At 32.5% G+C, this 22,722-nt stretch overlaps 1 long non-coding RNA gene across 1 annotated transcript in view; it reads left to right on the top strand.

Annotated features, from left to right (window-relative positions):
• The window catches only part of LOC131278619 (uncharacterized), a 113,397-nt gene extending 91,364 nt beyond the window's left edge, over positions 1–22,033 (top strand). Inside the window, exons 2-3 of the long non-coding RNA XR_009186001.1 lie at positions 16,486–16,638; positions 21,924–22,033. This is a non-coding gene — a long non-coding RNA (uncharacterized lncRNA). The remainder of the gene's footprint in view (positions 1–16,485; positions 16,639–21,923) is intronic.
• Positions 22,034–22,722: the final 689 nt, after the last annotated feature.

The following is a 22,722-nucleotide window of genomic DNA, read 5'->3' as shown; positions in this document are numbered from 1 at the left end:
GAGACGATTGAAGCAAAACACATTCTATTAATTTTTGCCTGCATTCAACCAAAGTAACTGAAGTTCTTTTGGTTCACTTTGCCCTATAGAGTGAGCTGATTCATTCATAATTTTTCTTTACTCCAAAAGTATATGTCTATCAATATTCAATAAACCATGGATAGAGGTTTATCCAAGTGCACTGACCTTTTACTAAATTAAGTCTTGGGTAAAGCAGGAACCTGTAACACTTAGGTTACAAACATAGAATCAGTAGTAAAAATCAAACACATAGCTAACATATAGACAGATCCAGATGAAATTGTATAAAAGGCAAAGGAGCAAGTTGTTAAACAGTGTATCACGGACCACAGGTCAGGCACAACAGAAACTTTCAGCAAATGACCACTTCAATACTTACACAGCAAAAGGGGTCCAGAAGAGCAAGGGAAGAAATTACATCATTGCCCAATCCAAGGGGAGGCCAACTGGTCAGGTCAGGATTGGAGGATGTTGGTTTTGCACATACTGCTTCATGTAGGAAATAAGACACACCTGATGCTTGAGGGCAGGCTATTTATACAACCCAGGTGTTGGGGGTCCAACCTGAACAAAAGGCACACTTTAAGCAAATTTTGTGCAGAGTTCAAGCCCTGATAAGCAGCTGGGCTTCTTGTTCCTGGTTTCTGGTTCAAAATTTGATCAGGCTGTTCCATTAGACCTAGCCTCCCCAATCCACCATGGAATGGGAACATTAGAACATCTGCACACAATCAAGCAAGTGGGGAAAGGGAAAGAGGTAGGCAAGGGCTGGGAGATGGCTGCTAGGGACACCTGTGACTTCCCAGCTGAGGTGCATATATTTCTATGAAATAAAAATAAAAAACCTAGAATTTGTTAATTAGTAGAAGTTAGTAAAATTTGTTTAAATTTTCCTGACTCACTTGTCAATAAATATTTAAACCTTTTATAGATTAACTTTTGTGTTTGAGGAATCATTCTTTAAAATTAATGTAATATGTAATTTTAACCCCACTTATTCTCCTGTTTTTTGAGTTTAACCAAATGACATCATTTATTTATTTCAATGACTGAAAGATGTATGTTTACAACAGATTTCCTCATTAATAAATGACTTCCAAATTCTGCTTAATGTATAGAAAGCTGGAAATAGTGTTGCTGACAACCTATCCACACACAAAAAATCAGAAAATCATACTTTCATAACTTCTTGTACACATCTGAAAACTGAAACCATAGGAAAACTAAGGCAAGCATCATCAAGGAATTGATGATATACAAGCAGAGTACTAGAGGACGGCAGAGCCAATTTACAGGTGGATAAAAAGAAATCAGATAATTTTTTAAACAAACTACTAAAAGTCAACTGTGGACTAACATGAAAATATAGAACCCCTGAGACAATCAGATACAAGAAGGGGTTCACATCCACCCACAGGCTATTCTACATGGACCTTCACTGAGTGATCAAAAGATATATTGTAAATGGGGAGGAGACCAGAGAAGTTTCCATCTATTGCAGACTGTGGCAGGTGGGGGGGTACATATGATACTGTGTGCAAGGTAAAAAGTCCCCATGAATCTTGTTTTTCTTTAAAGAAAAGCCTGAAGTTGCCAAAGGAAGGGCAACAAACACTATTGACCTCTCAGCATAGGGGTAGATCTATTCATACTGTCAGAACAAAAAAAAGGATAAAATCCTCTCCCCCTGGGGAAGAGGAGAAAAACCCTGTAAGCCTATACTATAAAAGATCACCTACTGCTGGGAGATGTGCAGAATTATGTCAGCCCCTAAACACAGAGACGGGATTTGCTTAATACCCAAGCTATATAAAGATAAGAAACCTCAACCCTTCTCCTTCTCCCCCCTCCACCAAGCTAGTAGGCACTGAGAAAAAACTGTAACAATCTACTGCTAGGAGAGGGCTAAGAACCTAGAGGCTATCTCTGAAGTATGGTTGCAAAGGGAGGGTTTAAAACTGATAATGAAGCCTATACCCCATTCCCCACAATAAGCATAAGGTTAATACCAGAAGAATTTAAAGCTAGGGGTGCACTGACAATTACTACAGAAAACCCAAAATTAATATCACTAGATTGAATCAAATCCTCATATCAAAAAAGCCACCAGAAGAACTATGCCTATTTCCACACACACACACAAATTTACCTCAATCAACTTTTCTGTACATGATGCCAGTGTGTCAGCCAAAAAGTATGAGACACAAAAAAACAAAAGATACTGTGTACTATATGATGGCACTATCAGACACAAATTAAAAATATCAGTGACTGACATGTTAAAGATTCAAATGGGGAAGGGGGGTGACATTCATTAATAGATAGGGAATTGCAGCAAAAAGTTGAACATGATGATGATAGTGAAACCAAAATGTCAGAAAATAAACATGCTAAGAAAGATAAAGAATGCCTCTGACAAGCTCAACAGCAGGTTAAGCAGGATTGAGCAAAGAATAAATTAACTTGAAGATAGAAATATATGAATTACCCATATTGAAAAAAAAAGTATAAGAGAACACTGCATCTCAGATCTGGAGGAAAATAGCAGGTAGTCTAATATATGTGACACCAGAAGAAGAAAAGAGATAAAACAGGATAAAATAAATGTTTGAGAAGAAGGAAACCAGAAATTTTCAGAAAATAATGAAAGGTATTGTATTGGTCAGCTAAAGGGGTGCTGATGCAAAATATGAGAAATCTGTTGGCTTTTATAAAGGGTCTTTATCTGGTGTAGAAGCTTACAGTCACAAAACCATAAAGTGTAAGTTACTTGCCTCACCAAAGTCTGTTGCCGTGAGTTGGAGCAAGATGGCTGCTGATCTCTGCAAGAGTTCAGCTTCCCTCTTCCTCCTAAGGCTCCATGGTCCCAGTTTCTTCAGGCTTTGTCTCTTTCCCCAGGGCTCAATTCTTTCTGGACTCAGCTGCTCTGTTCTCTCCACAAGGTCAGCTGTAGACTCTCAGGCTCTCCGTCTTCCTGTGGCCACTCCTAGAGCCATCTCTATTCCTTTGTGTTCTTCCCCTCAGTGTCTATTTCCTGGGGTTCTACCAGCAAAAACAAACTCCAACTTTCTCCTCTGCCATGTCATTTACTCTGTGAGTCCCCACCCAACATCCTAATGATGCAGCCCAATCAAAGCCTTAGTCATTATTCAGTCAAGTAAAAGTGAAACCTCTGAATCCAATCCAATCTAATATGCCCAGAGGAACAGAGACCAGTTCTCAAACATAATGCAATATCTATTTTGGCAATTCATAAACAATATCAAACTGCCACAGGTATTAAACCACACATATAGATTTCTCAAAGAGTCCTAAGAAAATAAGACACAAGCAAAAACACACAAACACACACACACACACCTATACACACACAGTCCTAGTGAAATAATAGTTATGCTGCTGAAAACAGTAACATAAAAATCACCAGTAGCCAGAGGATAAGATACATTGTCTACAGAAGAATAAAACTGAATATTACAGCAGACTCACTCACAGGAAGTATGAGAACAAGGAGAAGTGGAGGGACAACTTTAAGTGCTGAAAGAGTCATCAACTTAGAATTCTATGTCAAGCAACTTTTAAAAAATAAAGAATATATGAAGACTTTTTGGAGTTTTAGGCAGCAAAAGTATGATATCACATGGATAGGAAAGAAAAGAAAAGGAAGGAAGGAAGGAAGGAAGGAAGGAAGGAAGGAAGGAAGGAAGGAAGGAAGGAAGGAAGGAAGGAAGGAAGGAAGGAAGGGATATTTTAATAATGATAAAGTCAATTTACCAAGAAGACATAACAATTATAAATCTCTGCATCCAATGACAAAGATTCAAAATGCATGAAGCAAAAAATAATAGAATGAAGTAGAAATAGACAAATTCAGAGTTATAGTTGAAGATACTTTCTTCTCAATAATTGATAGTACACAAAAATCAGTAGTGATATAGAACCCTTAAATATCAATCAGAATGATCTAATTTATATTTATGTAATATTCCAACTAGAAAGAGCAGAATATATACTATTTTTTTGTGTTCGTGTAATATGCAACAAGATAGATGATATAGTGTTCCATAAAACAAGCCCTTGCAGCATCTAAAAGGATTGAAATCCTACAATGTATGTTCTCAAACCATGTATTCATGATAGAATTAAATCAGAAATCCATAACAAATGATATCTAGAAAATCCTCAAGTGTTTGGAATTTAATCAATAAATGCATCATTGGATGAGTCAAAGAAGAAATATAATTATTTATTTGGAGATAAATAAGAAATATAAATTGTTTATTTGGAGATAATACAGCTATACGTATTCAACCACCAACCAGCGAAAGTTACTCCCCTCCCCCATCCACTGGTAACCTCTAATCTATTGTCTGAGTCTGCAAATTTGCTATTTCTATATATCTCTTGTAAGTGAAGTCATACAATATTTGTCCTATGTGTCTTGTTTATTTCACTAAACATAATGTTTTCAAGATTTTTTCATGTTGCGGCATGTCTGAGAACTTCATTCATTCTTGCAATCTATAACATTCCATTGTGTGTATATACTACATTTCATTTATCCTTTCATTGTTGATGGATATGTGTTCTGTCCCATCTCTTGGATATTGGTGTATTATTATACTTTAGACATTCCTGTGCATGTATCTCTTTGTGACCCTGCTTTCACTTCTTTGGTTATGTATCTATCACTAGAGTTGCAGGGTCATATGGCAATTTTATATGTAGCTTTTTGAGGAAATTCCATATTGATTCCACAGTGGCTACACCATTTTACATTCCCTCCAAGAGTGTGCCAGATGTCCAATTTCTCTATATTTACTCCAACACTTATTTTCCATTTTTTAGATAATAGCATACTTGTGGGATGAAGTGGTATATCATTGTGGTTTGATTTACATTTTCTTATGTCTATGTTGTAAAACATGTTTTCATATGCTTTTAGTAATTTGTTTATCTTCCTTGGAAAAATAGTTCAAGCCCTTTGTCCATTTTTAATTGGGTGGCTTATCTTTGTTGTTGCATTATAAAAGTTTCTTATATATTCTAGGTATTAAGTCCTTATCCAATATATGATTTGCAACTATTTACTCAAATTCTGTAAGTTGTCTTTTCACTTTCTTGATAATGACCCTTGATGAACAAAAGTTTTAAATTTTGATGAGATCAAATTTATCTATTATTTTTTTTATTGCTCCTGTTTTCATGTCATACTAAAAACCATGAACAAATCCCAGGTCATAATGATTTGCCTTGTTTTTTCAAAAAGTTTTACATTTTTAGCTCTTCCATTTTGACTAAATTGTATATATAGTATGAGATAGGAAGAACTTCATTCTTTTGCATGTGCATATCCAGTTTTCCCAACACCACTTATTGAAAAGACTAATCTTTCCCCATTAAGTGAATTTAGCAGCCATGTCATAAATTAATGGCCATAGATGTATGGGTCTATTTCAGACTTTCAATTCTATTCCATTAACCTATTTGTCTATCTTTATGCTGATGCCACATTTTTTGATAACTGTAGCTTTGCAGTATAATTTGAAATCATAGAGTCTGAGTACTACAACTTTGTACTTTTTCAAAATAGTTTTTGCTATTTGAGGCCCCTTGCCATTCTATATGAATTTGAGGATTGAATTCTCATTTCTGCAAAAAGTCTGTTGGGTTTCTTATAGGGAATGAATTGAATTTGTAGATCACTGAGTAATATTGATGTCTTAGCAATATTAACTCTTCCTATCCATGAACATTAGATATCTTGCCATTTATTTGTCTTTATTAATTACTTTCAGAGTATTTTGTGCTTTTCAATGTACCAGTCCTTTTATCCTTGTTTAAATTTTTTCCTATAGTAAATTTTTACTCTTAATTACTACTTTTGGTAAACAGAGGATTTTAATTTAAATGTTTTCCAGTCTATCATTTGTTCCTTTCTGTCAGTCATTTACATTATATTGGTGAAAAATTTTACATAATATACATTCTACAATTTGATTTTATAAATTGTATTGTATTCCTTTTCACATTTAGATTTATGGTACATATGAAATTTACTTTTATGTATAATGTAAATTATACAAAGTCAAGTATATCCTTTCCATGTACATCAAATTAACTTAGCATCATAAATAGAAAGGAACATTCTCTTCCCACTTCATTGTAATTTCTTCTATACCATAAATCCTTTTATATGACTATATGTGAAATCTGATCTTAAATTGGATATGGACATTCTAAACTCCAATGCTATTCAAGAAAATGTAGAAGTAGAAAACTTACAACACTTTTTATAAGCCTATTTTAGTTAAAACAATGTAGTAGACATATAGACATAGAAGAGACATATAAACAAGTGGTTCAGAATAGAAACCCCCAATATGCATTTTATATACCTCAGGATTAGATTGTTAATATATTGTGTAGACATTTTTATTTTTTGTAAAGAAAAGGTCTGTAATTATTTTTGACACGGTCATGTTGAGGTCTGTAATCAGATTTTGACAAGGTCATGTTCACTTAAACAAGTGGGTGGAAAGAGTTCCTTCTTTTTCTAAATTCTCCAAGAGTTGTATATTTTTAAAATTCTTTTTTAAATATTGAAGAGGAATGGACTGGGAAAGTTACTTGGGCCTAGAAATTTATTTACATGATGATTTTTAATAGTGTATTCAATTTCTTTAATAGATGCAAGTGTATTAAAATTTCATATTTCTTCTTATGTCAGTTTTGATAAATGGTATTTTTCATGCATATTCTATCTTCACCAATTGTTATAAGGCAGTGGCATTAAACTGTTTATAATATCTTTATATTATCCTTTTAGTTTTTGTAGTATGTAGAGTAATATCTTCCTATTTTATTCATGATATAGGTATTTTCTTTCCATAATCTGTTCACACATACCTTTTAAAAATCAGTTTTCCAGAGACATATCAATTTCATCAATATTAAAAGAAATCTTAGCTTCATAGATTATCTTTAGTGCATACTTGTTTTCAATTTATTTCTGTTCATATCATTATTATTGTTTTCCTTGTATTTTCTTGAATTTTGATTATTCTCTTCTGTTTTAGCTTATTGACATAGAAATATAGGTTTTTTATTTCAACACTTTTTTTCTAGTCCAATGTATGTATTTATATTTATAAATGTACCTCAAAATTTCCTTTTAATACTTTCAATAATGCTTTGATATGCTGTATCTTTATTATCTATTCACATAAAATATTTTCTATTTCCATTGTGATTTCTTTATGAACCAGTGTATTGTTCTTCTTTGACTTAGAATTTAATGTTAGCTAGTTTTAATATGGGGTTTACCTTAATTATTTCCTCTCTTATGACTTTTGGGGACACTGCCACCATATGCAAAAGCCCAAACTAGCATGCGTAAAGATAAACACAGATAGTCATCACTCTTATTTCCAGGCTGACAGCCTCCTGGCCATCATATAAGTGAATGAAACTATCTTTGGCATCAGTCACCAACTAACCACCAGCTTCTGCTACCAGCTTACTGCAGATTCATGAGCAAATCCAGCTGAAACCAACTTTAGCTCATGCCAAATGTATCACCCAGACTGTTCAGAATATTATGAGCTAAATTGTTGTTATAAGTTATAACATTTTGGGATAGTTTATTAAACAGCAGCAAATAACTGATATACCCATAGTGTAATGAACTGACCATTCCACTTCAATGTTTTCCAAAAGTTCTCTCATCAGTTTTTTGATATCCAAATGCTCTCTTCTTTCTCTATCTGTTAAAATATATTTGAAATAATCTTATGAAATATTTGAACTAATGTGACTTACTTATCCAGTTGTTTTTTTATTGGATTTCTTAAATATATATCAAATTATAAAATAAAAGGCATTTATTTTTCACAGCTTAATAAATTCAAAATATCTGAAAAATATTTTCTTGGGTTTGAAGGTTCTGCCTATATGGCCCTATCATAAAGTTTTTCTTTAAAATAATTAATTAGGTCAATAATGAAAAACATAGCAGGTTATGACTAGCATGGAGAAAATCATAATATCCACAAGCTTTTCATAATCCATATTGCATTCCCATAGTGTGTTAAGACTCATCATGTATATCAGATTGGCCCAAACAATATGCAGAGAAGGAAATTAACTTTATAACTAATGACCATCATTTTATTGTTTTATCTTCAGTGCTTAGATCTATATTCCTAGAAAACTTCTTTCAGATCAAGCATTAGGGAGTAATTGATCATTTTCTATAGACTTTAAATTGCAAGAAGTTGTGGAGAGAGGAAAGAAGTATAAGACATTTCCTCTGATTAGTTTAGGGTCACATAGTTGGGAAGTGAAATGACATAGGATAAATATAAAGTTTACATTTTGATTGCTAGGTTGTTTGGTAAAGACTGCACTTTCAGAACTCAGATTAAACAGCAGATCTTTGTATTCTAAGGTTAGTGAGGTAAGTCTTACTGCAAAGTTAGAAATGAAGAAAGAATTTTCAGAGATGGGATGGTAGAAAGAAGAAAATGCCTTAACAGAAGAGACTTAATGGAGTTTTTTGTTCAATATTTCCTGAAGAGAAAGAAGAGGAATCATATAATACAGAAACAATTTGATACAAATTTTAGTTATTAAACTTAGAATTTGAAAATAATTTCAGACATATAAAAATGTAAAAAAGTAGTAAAATTTTCATATATCCTCCATCCTTTCTAATGTTAACATTTCACCAAATTTGCTTTTCTCTCTCCATCTCCTCTCTCTTACCTTTATGTATACAGACAAATATATATAGATATTACATAGCACACATACACACATTTACATGTAATTTTCTGAACTATTTAAGATTAACTTACAGATATAATTCCTCTTCACCCTCAAATACTTTGCTACATATATCCTAGTAATAAGGATACACTCTAATAACTATAACACAATCATCAAAATCAGGAATTATTATTAATACAATTCTAGAATCTAGTCCACAGACCTTATTTAAGTTGACCAATTTTTCCATTAATGTTCTTCAAAGCATTTTGTTATTATGTATCTTTAGAATACTTTATACTGGAACAGCTTCTCATTATTTCTTTATAAGACTTAATATTTTTTAAGATAAGAAATAGTTTATTTTGTATAATGTCCTTCAGGTTTTGTTTGTCTGATGTGTCTTTGGTTATTAGATTAAGAATTTTGGATAAGAGTATCATAGAAATTATGTTGTATCTCCTTTAAACAATATATCTGAAGACACATGATATCTATTTGTCTGATATTGGTAACAATAGTGTGTTATGATATATAAAATTAAATTAGAATGAGCCCATATTGACATAAATATATAAATGAATAAAAAAATAAATAAGAGAAAGGGAAACCTTTTCCTTATAACAGAATGAAACTATTAGGTATAAAATTAATAATGAAAATAGAAAATCATCACTTGGCAATTGTAATAGGAATAACTGATTTCCAGCAAGATAATCAATAGACCCTCAGTCTAGTGATTTTAGGAGGTACAAGATATTTACATAGTTTCAAAATACCTCTCCACAAAAACTTATTAAATACAAAGGAAAATATCAACGTCACATTATAGAAAAATTAGCAGGTACCATCTATTGTAGTTTGAAGTTTATATAGACCTCAGAAGAGATGTGGGTACAAACCTATTGTATGTGGGACCTTCCCTTTTGATTAGATTATTGCAGTAGGATAAGGCTCCCAATAGGTCTAAATCCTCTTACTGGAGTCCTCTATAAAAGGGATGAATATGGAGAGATGGAGCCATGAACACAGGAAAAAAAAAAAAAAAGACATAGGAGCTCAGGGAAGAAGCTACAGAAATTGAGAGAGAAAGCCACAGATGAAGCAGCCAGAAGCTGAAAGTAAAGGAGCCCAGATGAGAAGACAGCAACCAGCAGATGCCACCAAGTATCTTCACATGTAAAAGAGAAGCCCAAATTTGCCTGGTCTTTGAGGAGAGAGTATTTCCTGATGCCTTGATTTGGACATTTTTCTCAGCATTGGAACTATAAGTTTATAGGTTAATAAACAGGGGTTTTGGCAGCTTTTAGTAAATTAAAACCAAGTGACCAAAATAAACATTTATTTTTAAATGAAAAGTTTTCTGTATTTATAAAGGGCATTGTAAATTAAGTGCATATTCAACTAAAATTATTTTACTGTAGTCAAACTAAAATAGGAAAAAACAACTTATATTTTAATTAATCATGATTAACACTTATGTAAAAATAGTTTGTCTCGAAACAATTTGATTAATAATTATTTTTAAAATAATCTGGACAAACTTTTCTGATGCAGTTTCTTTGTCCTATTAAAAGACTACTACATCTCTCCTTTTCAGAGAAACTAATAATTCTTCAGTAATCATTTTTACTTTTCAAAAAGAATTTTTCATTCATTTCTCTTGACATTCCTGATATAAATATAGAAAGATCTTTTCCAAATTTCAAAACATGAAAAGATATCAGAGGAAAATTACTAAGTTCGATTTTATTTATAATTGAGTTACCTCTGCTCAGCAACAAATTGACTTAACCCTAGTTGAATCAGAACATAATTTTACTCTAATGCAATAATACAAAACAGAAAAAAAAATCAGTGAAATTTAGCAATGTTCCTTAAAAAAGAAAACCTGCACATTAATTGGCATGAGAAAAAGGAGCAAGATTTTGTCTCAGTTACAGCTTTAAGGGAAAAAATTAGCATATCCCAAAAGAAGAATGCATTAGAGTTAACAAAAGAAAGCAGATAAAATAAGAATATCATTTAGGCATGTGTCTTAGGAGAAAGAAAGAAGGTATAGGATAGTCATGACACAATTAACTGAGGAAAAGAGTGAAATAGATGCTGATCCCTAAATGGCTGAGTAATTCAACTCATTTTAATTTCACATTTAATAATAAAAATGAAAAGTGAAAAGAAATATTAAAAGAAATGTAGAAAATTGAGGACTGATAGAAATCTTACCCAATTCAGTAAGAGTTGAAAAAAGGAATTCCCTAGAATCAGTGATTACGACCAAATATCATCCATTTAAAAATAATAGGTAAATACATTTGTTGAAATCTCAGTACTGCTTGCAATTATTTAGATAGAGAATGAGTATACAAATGTTGAGTGTAGAAGTAAATGCAGTTATGAGAAGGAATTGTCCAAACAATTGAAGCATCTTATAAGTCAATGACCAAATAGTATGGAAAAATTTAAATAAATGGTAGTCTCAGTCCTTTGAGTTTATTAGTGTAATTTGAGCATGATAAGTTTGTCCTGTAAAAGCTTATCTTATGGGTCTGTCACCAGAACATTATAAGAATAGAATTTAGCCAATGAAGTAGAAGATAGAGAACTCAGGACAAAAGGGGAATCTATTCAAAGAACTCCTAGTTAGCTTTTCTCTACAATTTATCTATGAAATTTGTCATGTCATCCTTTATACATAGCAATTCTCTAAATGTCACTTTGAAATACTCTCCAATTTCTGTTTCACTCCTACATACAAATTGGCATTTTCTAAGAATATTTTCCTAAATACTATTTACATTTCAGAAGATTCCCAAAGTTGATTATATAGTACAATAATGAATAATCCAATTCACTGAATCATTTCTAAAACCTTTTTCATTTTATTCCAGGTTTAATTTTTATTACTCATAGGCACACCTTGATAAGGAACTGCATGTAAAGTTAAATTTGCTACTGAAGATAGAGATTTTTTGGAGACGAATGTTTACTGTTTTCGTGATGCAACATGTGATTATGTTAATGCTCAACTACACAGGCCTCAAAGAAATGGGATTGTAATGAGAACCAGAGGAAGTCTAAATCCCCATACATTAAAGAGATTATGTATGGGGAGAAGGTTTATTCATTCTTCTCTGAAAAAGTGACTTGGATTCTCTATTCACTGTGAAAAAAAAATGCAATAAGAGATGGTGTCAGACAAGTGGGCTGTATTCTAGAGACAATGACTAAGTATGTCATAAAAGTTAAATTACAATGAAAATAATTGTTTGATTCTGTACTAACTGAGAGAACCTGAAATTTCAAAACATGAAACTGTAAAAATGAAGCCTAATTATTAAGCAAAGAACAGAAATATGATTTTAGTTAGTAGAATAATCTGCACGTCAGTTTACTTTTGCATAAAGCACAGAATTTAAATAGCCAAAATTGTTCATGTACCTTCTTCAGAAGTCATCCAACCTCTCAATTAAATTGACATGCCAAGCAATGAGTGTAGGTGCAGGTAATACTTATGTCTTGACATTTGTGTGTTTTGTTTTTGTTTTTTCCCCTTTTCCTGAAAGTGACAATTAAGTACAATTTTCATTGCCTTTAAAGAAAAATTATTGGCTTGAGAGAAAAGAAGGAACAAAACAAAACAAAACACCTCCTACTAATAGGTTTTGGAAAATTTTATCTCCTCCTTGTTTTCGTCATACAAAATAAAGTCAAACTATAGGTAGTCAGTATTTTAAGAAAAATTAAGAGATTCTTTCAAAATAGAAACTATGTTTCCTTGATTAAGCTCCAAAGAAACAGAATAACAATTTTTAAAATCTATATTAACAAATCTTTAAAATCACTGTACTTGATACATGATTTTTTTGAGTCAGACAATCTTGACCATCATTTGGATCCCGATAGAGCTACCCAATCTAAAATGATTTGTGTATCTTATGTTTTAAATTGCCAAATATTCACAGCTTTTAATTTAACATGAAGAATGTGGTAATAAAGAAAAAAGGAAAGTTCAAACAAATCTATTTTTATTACAGTGTTATCCCTTTCTATTATAGCTAACTTATTAATTCTAAATAGCTAATATCTAAATAGATATAAAGATTTTGGCTACCTGTAAGGTCATTGTACTGAAGTTTCCGAAAAAATGGATTTGCCACATTTATAGAATTATGAATACTAATTTGATACAAAATTAGGTCAACTGCATCTAGCCAAAAATATGCTCTTTTGTTTACTCTTTTTATGCTAGTTTTCTAGTTCTTTTTTGTTGCTCTTTTTCTTCTTTCCTTTCCTCCAGTAATGTATTCATTTCTTTCTTTTCTGCTTTTCTATATTACATGTACCCCTTTTTGTATTAATTCTTTTCCATACATTAATTTATCAACAAAATGTTTCTGAGGCAAATTATGGATCAACACAAAATTTCTTCCTAGAGCCAATGTTTACATTGCATAGATACTAGGCAATAAATATATAAGTAATATCTATCAGGACTTCTCAAAATATCAATGGTGAAGGATCAGTTTTGCTTATTCCAATCCATAGCACACTGATCATTTTCTAAAGTACAAAAATAAATTACTAAACCATATGAAGAGAAAAACAGAAACACAATTATAAACACTGTTTTCTATTAGATTCAAATAGGCATACGATTATTCTGCCTGATTGCTAAAATGTCCCTAGATCCTCATACTCAGTTTCTGCACATACCTTGATTCAAAGTGTTAGCCTGGCTTTGGTTCTTTGTATGATGCTTTGAGTAACACTGATCTAAGGAACATACTAGAGACTTTTCTGGTGATCTGGTCAGTTAAGAAGATGAGAAATGAAGGTGTCAATTTTTTTATCACCAGAAGAGAGCAGGCAAGATACCATCCTTAACCCAGGGAGTAAAAGCAAGTGTAGAAAAGACTACTACCCACTTTTAGGTCACAGAATGGAAATTCTTTTCTAAGAATAAAACAAAACAGTAAAATTGTCGTTTTAAGCAAATTCACCTTTTATTTCAATATCTATGAAATTTGCCAATAAATCACATGCCATTATAGCTTGTACAGTGATGTTTTCTTACCCTACAAAAGCTAGCCAGGTAGCTACTGTGCTGAAAATCACTCTAGAACCTGAGTAAAAAAAAAAGTTAATGAAGATCAATTAAATTTCATGTATTGTTATAATCTAAGCAGAAATGTTAAAAACAAAAATCCTGAAGCTTTCAGTGGTGGCAGCAAGAAAATTTCAATAGCAAACACCTATAAACAACCAGAAATATTTCTCATTATTGGCTACTAATCACAATAATCAGCTGAGCATTTAAAAAGCCCCTTCCCCTTACACATCACTTGCAGGATCCTTATTCAATTAGTTTTGGTTCAAGACTCAGTTGTTTTGTAGTTGTCTGAGTGATTTTAATGTGCAGCCAGAGTTTGGAACTGCTGTATGATTATGAGTTTCTCCCATATGTTTCACACTTGAATTTGCCATCCCCTTGTCTGTCATACAGCAGCTGTTCAATAAGTGTTTATTGATTGAATGAGTAGCTCTATTTTACAATCTTCCTTTAAAAATTCATAACTTTGCAAAAATCAAGAATGGCAATTCTATGTCCTTATCCTAGAAAAAACTTTGAGATAGCTCTTTAGAATTTACAAAGTCTACATGAACATTCTATTCATTCATTACCCTATGATTTGATATTTTAATGGTAGAATTAAAACACGTTCTGTTTTAAACATAATACTTCTGAATATTTTGGATTTCTTTTATTAATATCATTATTATGTACTTAAGAAGTTCTCTAAAAATATATATGTTAAATATGACTAAACATTTTGCAAAAACTAAAGGAGAAATTGAAATAAAAGAAAAGAATGATGCTGTTCATCTTTAAAATCATCAATGATATAATGATTATTCTATACCCCTAAGTAGATTAGATTCTCTGCATTTACTTTATGTAATATTGTATATTTTCAACCTCTAGAATGTCTCAATGAGATAACTTCATAATTACAAAGATAGAGAACAATACATCATAGGGTGATTTAAAATATATATTCTTAATTTAACATCACAATAGTGTAGAAAAATATTTCCATGGCAAGGAGAAAGAAATTATTTTTGGTAAAAGTTTGGGTTATCTTCTAAGAACCATCAAAGAAGTATATGATCATGTTTCTGACACAATAAGTATATCCTTTATCAGGAATAGTGGGTAAAGGCATGTTGTAGAAAATGGCAGATTTTTCAGTCAGAACTTTTACTAAATAGTAAAGCATTGTTTAATCTTTGTTAATATTAAAATAAAAACACTGGTGCTTTTTCACAGAATAATTTACATGCTTTTTTAAAAATCATAGATAAAAGCAATAGACTTATAAGTTGATACTTATTAAATTTTTGTAATATTTTAATGCTAGAAGCAGTGTTAATTATATTGCTTTTTAACCAGATATTCATTGAGTACATTTCATCTCCTGCTATCAATTTCTCCCAACCCCTGTCCCCAAATATTCTTTGAACAGAAACTTAAGTTTCATTCTGCTTACACTCTCTATTCTGAAACCCAATGGTAACTTACTTGGTCCTATTCATCCACCCTTAGCATGTTAGTCTTATTTAATATTTAGATGCTTTAGAGACTTTATAAGACCATTTAAAACTATTTCAGTTGAAGAAAGGAAGAAAGAAAGAAAAAGGAGGAGGAAGGAAGGAAGGAAGGAAGGAAGGAAGGAAGGAAGGAAGGAAGGAAGGAAGGAAGGAAGGAAGGAGGGAAGAGAGGGATGGAGGGAAGGAGAAGAAAGGCAGCAAGGAGGGAGGAAGGAAAGGGTCTCTAATCCAAATTACACATCCTTTAACCTTGGTAATTTAAAACCTTTTTAAAATACATCCAACATTTCATGAAATTTCACTTTCATGAATGTGAGGTATGTATTGTGGCAGTTTGAGATTATTTTATGAACCCCAAAAAGATGAAGACTACTTTTTAAACTGATCTATTCCTCTGGGTATGATACCCTTTGATTGCACTAAATTCAGTTCAGGACCTTTGATTAGATTATTTGATAAGATGATTTTGGGCTTTGATTCCACTACAACAGTGGGCATAACTCAGATTGAGACACTGCCCATTGCTGGGTCTCAGTAAATGGACACTCAAACACAGACAAATAGAGGAAGAGAAAGCCCTGCTATTTTTCATCCTGCCATGGAAAGACATGAGAAGGCTCAAACAGCTGAGGTCTCAGAGAGAGATGAGACAGTTTTCCTGATATCTTACAGCTGAAATTGGGAAGAGACCAGAACAGCTGAGACTGATATAGAAGGCCCAGAAAGAAACAAGCCCTATGCTAGGAGAGACAGGACTACAAGATCACTTAAGCATGAAGTGTCAAGAGGCTGGGCCCATGGAGTTCAAGAGGAAGAAGAAGTTTGTAAGGGAAGGAGAGACCAAGCAGAGATTGACCACCATCTTGCTTCAACACATGGCAGTTAGTTTGGGGAGAGAGCACCTTTTATCATGCCTTGAGCTGGACTTTCAATGGCCTTGGGACTGTAAACTTTTACCCCAAATAAATATCCTTTATAGAAGCCAACAGATTGCTGGTACTTTGCATTGGCAGCCCTTTGGCAGACTAATACATATACCATCCACTTTAAATTAAATTCATGATTTCTTTTTTCTTTTTTCAGTGATGTGAAAGAATAAAGAAGGAAGGATGGGAAAGAAGAAAGATTTACAGGAAAGATAAAGGAGTGTGTCACAAAATCCAGGGGAATGCTTGAAGAACCAAGAGGAAACCTGTAAGGAACCTAAACAGACATTGTTCTTTTTTCTATTCTGCAGTAAGTCACCTTTTACTTCTGCTTTATTATTCCCAGCCTTTCCACATTCTGGTTCATATCATGTTTACCACAAAATGGTAGCTCTAATTTCCAAGTTCCTATTACCTCTCCTTAAATAAATTTTACAAAGAATAAACAAATTTTTAAAGTTCCAGTCAGAAATTCCTAGGAAAGAATATCTAATATGCTCAACTGAGTTCAAAAATTCAGCTGTGGTCTGAAGAATGGTGGAAAGAAGGGGTACGGAAGATTAATACCAAGATAAAAGGAAAAAAAATTCCAACCTTGAATTAAAACATAGTGGAAATTACTTGAAATTTTTACGTCACACCAGCAGCAATTCTCAAATTGTAGCTCTCATTAGTAAACTCAAGAGAGCTTGTTAAAACACAAAATACTAAAATCCATACTGAGCATTATGATTCAGTATTTCTGGGTGAGGCCCAGGAATTTGCATTTCTAACAAAAACACAGGTTATGCTGATGCAGCTATTCCTGGGACCACACTTTGAGAAGCACTGTTCTTACAATTTTATATGATTAAATAAAAGAAGTACCTCTTTACTGATTAATCAGTACCATATGAAATTCCTGGGGAATAGAATGCTATTGTCACAGTATTTGATTTGATAATTCAAAACAAATAGGGGTATAGGTGGTTACAAATGTGACATTGGTGATTTTTGGCAGAAAATCTTAGAAGTCATTTCCTCAATATTACATTTTATGTATCTGTAAAAAAAATTATCATATGAAACAACAATCTTATTTAGTATTTCCCATCACTAATTCTATAAATCCCTATTTCTCAAATATTCTTTTAAAAAGTTATTTTTTGTGTTATATGCTGGTTCTTAGTTAATTAAAACTTTTACATATGCACAATAGATATTTTTCAAAATTATTAGAGACTTCATATCTTATGATAGTTTATTGAGAGCCCACTATCTCTTAGAAACTGTCTTTGATTCCATATACTCATCAATAAACGAAAGAAAAGCTGACCTTCAAGAGTTCATGTTCAGTGACTATTCAGTGAATATTGGTGAATCCCAGCCCTTTGATCTTGCCAACGGTGCTCCATGATCTTCATCTCCCTTGAGCCCACCAAGCTAACTTCCAGAACACATATTCTTAGAGGGAAAAGTAGCTTTAAAGCCTGTTTCTGGTCCCCAGGCAGAACAGGGTCTCATTAGGTTCCCAATGCTCAATGAAACCCAGTAGGAGCAGGTTGTCACTGAGGACCAGGCCAAGAGTGGCCTGGTGCTGGCAACTCCCCAGAGGGCCAGGAGCCTCAATTCCATTCTCAGGGTATAGAGAATGACCCCAGGCTAGACCAGCACTCCATGCTCCTAGTAGAAGGTAGAGGATATAGATTTATCCCTGTGTCTGCAGAGGACACCATATAGGTAGAGTTTAGATTCATAGAAAGTCCATGTTTAATTGAAAGCAAAATGTAAAAAAATATATATCCCATTCCAGGACTAACCAAAAGAAAGTTCTCATTGCTCTATTAGTGTCAGACTAATTGGACCTAAGGGCAAAGACAATTTCTAAAGGAAAGGAGGAGCACTTTAAAAGGATGTAAGATTTAATTCACCAGCAAGCTATCACAATTTTAAATTTACCTGATGATATTAACTTAAAATATAAGAAGAAACATACACAATCAATATTTAGAAACATACAAGGAACAATGGACAAATCGACAACCATGAAGGAGACTTTGAGTAGACAAATAAGTAAGGATGAAAAATAGTAGAGCAACACGATAATAACAAAATCAATCTAATTTCCAGAACACATATTCTTTCCTAATACACACACATTTTTTAAATTGCCCATATACTAGACCATAAAGGAAAATTCTACCCAGTACATAATTGTGCAATATTTTGACGATAATGTCTGTCTTGTATCCTTCCAGTCTCACCAACACACACATACACACACACACACACACACACACACACAGACTTAATCACTATTTTCATCTGATTCCACCCAAAAAAGTGGTTTTATGTGAGAAAATTATGAGCCTTGAAAGAGTTGGTAGTGACTTCAGAAGAATCCAAGCCAATGAAACCAGTTACTCATCTTTGCCTTTATTCAAACCATTTACATTATCTGTAGGTGAAGCTGATCTAGCCTAGGATGCATAATGTAAGGGAGGAAACCACATAATTTTTAAAGCTAAGACCTAAGACCAGAATGGTAACAGACATCATGGTATTATTCATTTCAGCTGCTCAAAAACCCCAGCTGTGATCTTGTTAATTCTCTGAGACCATTCCTGCAAGCGTTTATGGCATCTCTGGCAAACCTCCTCACATCCACACTTCAAATGTACTGCTGCTTGAAACTGCCAACAATTTCATTTTAAAGATTCTAACATTTTTAATTGCCTCTTTTAGATAGGGAGTAATTGATAAAAATCCCTATGGATAGTGACTGGGGGAGAACTGTCACTAGTAATAGCAAGGAATTATACAAAAATGCCAATGAATTTTCTGATTGATGGAATTGAGACAGTGAAGTTTAATGTTTAAGAATGCTGGTAGCTGGATGAAAAAGAGGACCAAGACACAAGCACATACACATGTACACATATCAAGGGAAAAGACATCTTTATAAGAAATTTCTGTGCTTTCCAAGTTATAAATCCTGTTAGATAAATTATATCTATGTTTTTGGCATCAAGAACCTAACACCAGTACAGGAACAGTTACTGTTTTCTGAAATGTTGTTTTTACTCATCATTAAATATGACTTCTTCAAGAATTAAAATACCCATACTTTCAACACTAAGGAAAGAATGTTCAAGAATGCGTGGCCAAAAATATAAATCAGTAAAGACAAAGAATAAAAACCTTAAGGTGAGTTTGATGCCTCAACAAAAACTGATGGTATAGCCTAAATACTGTAGTAATATTTTTTAAAAGTACACACGTACAACCAAAAAATATTTTGAACAAAACTAATACTAAATTTTAATTGTACGTAGTGTTCTAAGTGCTTAATAACACAGTGATAGCACTCTTTCCAAGATGAAAAATATAAGATAATTCTTATTTTTAATTTTGATCACCTCTTTTTGTTTTTATATCTTGTAGTTTTATTTTAAAAGGAATTCTGCAATAATATTAAAATAATACATTAACATTTAATTTCTTGATTGCAAGTGTAACCTAAATAAGTAAATTGAGGACTGCACAGATTCAGTAAACAATTCTTATATTACCAGTGCAAAATAATTCATCTTTGTTTATAGCATATGGTAGGCTTTCAAATAATATCTTTCAATTGAAATATTTGCTACAGTAAAAGTAAGGACCTGCTTGGGGGTTCAGCAGGCCAGGACCGTACTTCACAATTCCCAGGAGGGTGATGGACAAACAGACAAAGAATCTGAAACAACAAACTGAGTTACTAAACCTCCTAGCCTCCAGGAAAGACTTTCCTTCCCCCAAGATATTAAGCTGGGATAAAACCTCTAGCTCCCTGTAGCTGGCTGTGAGGAGAACAGATGTCTTCTTCTCTGTCAGCTGTTACAATGGAAAATGGAGGGAAGTTGTGGGGCTTTTCTTCAGTGAATTTGGCCAATGGAGCCCACTTTAAATCTCAGCTCTGACCAGAATAAAACAAGAGAAAACCAAGAGAGATACACCTCCATAGAAAGGTGTGCCAAAGAGGGCCATTTGCTGGCCTGAAAATTTCATGAACAAAACCTGCACTTGATCTTTCTATTCTTCAACTTGTGGGAGAAAATCTGCTCCCCATTAGTGAGTTCCTGGCACAATTTTGATAAGTTAAGCTGGGAAATTCATAATGTTTGACCAGATTAACAGAGTTAGATTATATTTCCCCATAGAATTTCACTCACAACCCTTCCAAGATCATTTTTGTTATGTCTATCATTTGTGATTTTGTAGTCAATGATCCACATTGCCCACTCCAAAGTCTAACCCTCTCAAGAAGGAATCATGAAATGAAATGTTATTTATCAACCTGATATTTCCTACTCAATTGTCATTGTACTTTGAGGATGAATAATTCTGAAACCTTTTTATATATCAATACCTTTCTTAAGGTAAAAACAATAAAACAGTCCCTTAAGAGTTCTAGAACAATCTTTTTTATACAATCTCTTTCTTACTCTTTAATTATTTCACTCACTATCTTTCTTGTCTTCTATTCTTTGAGGTTTTGTTTGTTTGTTTTTTGTGTGTGTGAAAATTTATAAGGACAGTAAGTCCAAATGCAACCTCTTCTTTAAATCTTTGACTATTAAGGGAACTGACTTCTCACTTTTCAGATGTCTGAACACCAAGCTGGAAACCAAAAATTCTGAGTGACTGGCAAGTCCCCTGATTTTCTGATGTCCCATATACCCATCTAGATAAGTTTTTACCTTGAATGTGTACATTACAAATGAATATCAGAACTGGACTACTAAATATTATTTTCTGTTTTCAAAATACCGACATGTTCCTCAAAGTGTGATAATGGGAACACACTATATTTTTGCAAGTAATATTCTAATTTTTTTATCTGAATGCTTGTTACATGCATAGGCTTTCCTTGTAAAAAAGTCATTGAAAGAATAATAAAATAAGGCATTGCTCATAAGACAAGTTCTCCAGAGTTATATGCATAAAGATAATCAGATATAATAAAGATAAGAGGACAAAACAATTTAAAAATAATGATACACTTGATAAACACCTAACAAGACTGATTAAGAATAAACAACAATAAAGAAAACACAAGCTAATAATAATAGTGATAAAGGAATATACTAAAAAGTACCATGAAAATTTTACCTCCATAATTTAAGTGTTTGGTGAAATTCTCAACTTCTTTGAGAAACACCAAAATTTAAGAAATAGGAAATTTGAATAGTCTAATGTCTATTAAAGAATATGAAGGTTTTAAAACCTCATGAAGACAGATAGTGTTTCTTTTGGGGAGGGTATTGACCGGAACAAGGCAAAAGGGAAGTACTACTTGATATCTCAATATGGACCATGATTGTGGGAATATATACATTTGTGAACATTTATAAACTTTAAAAACAATGGAATGATTGAAAGGAATGATAATCAGAAAATCTCCTATTCATCTTCCAAATGGATGGAGGGATTAACATGACAATGACTACTCAGCCAATCTTGTTTCTAAGAGTCATTTCTTAAAGGATTATAAACATAAAGCAAATATTTAGTATTACTTTCTAATGGTATTTACATTAAAGAAAGATAATTATTTTTTAACTTCCTTTGCAGATATAAAAAATAACTAGAGAAGTCCTCAACATGCAATTAGAGACTTCAAGAGCTGATTTTTTTCTTCTGGTTTCTGGTATGAACTTTATTAAATATATAGATCAAAAACACTTCGTTTTAATGAGAAATGTCATTTTGCAAGGGTTTACAAATTCTTAAGGACTAAATGCCTTCATATTCTGAAACACTAGTTTAAACATCTTAATTAGGTACAAAGTGTATTTGGGGGCTAACATAAATGCTATGGCACATAAAGTACACAATTCAGGAAAAATCAAGCAAAGAAAAGCAATCAGTTTTCCTTTGAAATCATTGAGATTTGCATGACTATTTCTTGTCAAACCTCTTCTCAATTTTCCTTCAGATGTCCTAATAATTTCTATTCAGCAATTGAGTAGGTTCTAAACAGGAAAAATATAAATAGAGACTTTTAAGTTCAAAAAGAATGAATAAGTTACATCAGTTACAATTGATTCCAGATTTACAATAGAAAAATTGGAGTAGAAGCAACATTTTTATAAGTAATGAGCAAGAATAATTTCTATCTATTTAGCTACAATTTCTTCCTATTTAAAAAAAAGTCAGGGAAAGCATTTTTAAAAGTTTTCCATAAATACACTATAATAGGGATGCATTTTAACTCAATTTTCTGTTCTTCTTTAATGTAGGTGTCATTTCAACACTATGTGACAGATTATTTCTCACACAAAAAAGGCAAAAAAAGGCAGATGATCATTTACTCTTAGTAGAAAGCCAGTAGCAGATAGGTTTTTAAAAATATATTTTTATTTATTTTTAA

The sequence above is a fragment of the Dasypus novemcinctus genome, chromosome 5 (assembly GCF_030445035.2).
Source record: "Dasypus novemcinctus isolate mDasNov1 chromosome 5, mDasNov1.1.hap2, whole genome shotgun sequence".
NCBI classification, from domain to species: Eukaryota; Metazoa; Chordata; class Mammalia; order Cingulata; family Dasypodidae; genus Dasypus; species Dasypus novemcinctus.
This window is presented reverse-complemented; position numbering and strand designations above follow the sequence as displayed.